At 41.0% G+C, this 875-nt stretch overlaps 1 non-coding gene across 1 annotated transcript; it reads right to left on the reverse strand.

Annotated features, from left to right (window-relative positions):
- Positions 1 to 181: 181 nt before the first annotated feature.
- Positions 182 to 302, reverse strand: LOC128247469 (5S ribosomal RNA). The gene has a single exon (XR_008263841.1). It is a non-coding gene; the product is annotated as a 5S ribosomal RNA (ribosomal RNA).
- Between the last annotated feature and the right edge of the window lie 573 nt (positions 303 to 875).

The raw sequence follows: 875 nt of genomic DNA on the forward strand, positions 1-875 counted from the left end.
ATATACGATGGGTTTGCTTCAGTTTCCGTCTACCAGATCCACTCACAAGGCTTTGGTCGGCCCGAGGCAATAGTAGAATTCACTTGCCCAAGGTGCCACACAGTGGGACTGAACCCGGAACCATATGGTTAGGAAGCAAGCTACTTGCCACATAGTCACTCCTGCGCCTATTAGTGTGAGACGCTTACAGCACCTAGGTTTCCCAAGCGGTCACCCATCTAAGTACTCACTAGGCTCGACGTTGCTCTTAACTTCGGTGATCGGACGAGAACCGGTGCTTTCGACGTGATATGGTCGTAAGCCAACGGTGTAGGTTGCATGTAACCATTGAATCCTGGAAACCGGCCTTATGTTCTTATGTGCTCAGGGTGGACCTTTGATCCTTTTGATATCCCGTGTGTGCACGCGCGTGTGCATGTGTGTATGTGTGTGTGTGTGTTTGAGTGCTTGTTTGTGTGTGCAGAATAAGATGAGAAATATAGCATTTAGAAAACAAATTTAAAATTTACCAGAGAATCATGTTGGATAAGATTTGGTTGTCTAACATATATAGATTTTCACACCGACCAGTTAAAATGTCATTTTTGCGTAAGAACCCTCCGAACATCCACAGAACACATTCACACACACAACGAGTCCCATACCTACTTTTTACACTCAACTTTTTTTTATTCAACACATCAACAAACGTACGTAAACATTGAGCTCTTTTCAAATACAACCTTTCATCACATAACTTCTTTATCACATATTCAGCACATATTTGACAAATGAACTATACAGAAAATGTTATTAAAAGTGTAAGTTGTAAAGACTGCAATAGCATTATCAGAAGCTTTTTTTTTTATATATTCGTATTTTATCCCGGAGAAGAT

This window comes from Octopus bimaculoides, chromosome 3 (assembly GCF_001194135.2).
Source record: "Octopus bimaculoides isolate UCB-OBI-ISO-001 chromosome 3, ASM119413v2, whole genome shotgun sequence".
Lineage (NCBI taxonomy): Eukaryota > Metazoa > Mollusca > Cephalopoda > Octopoda > Octopodidae > Octopus > Octopus bimaculoides.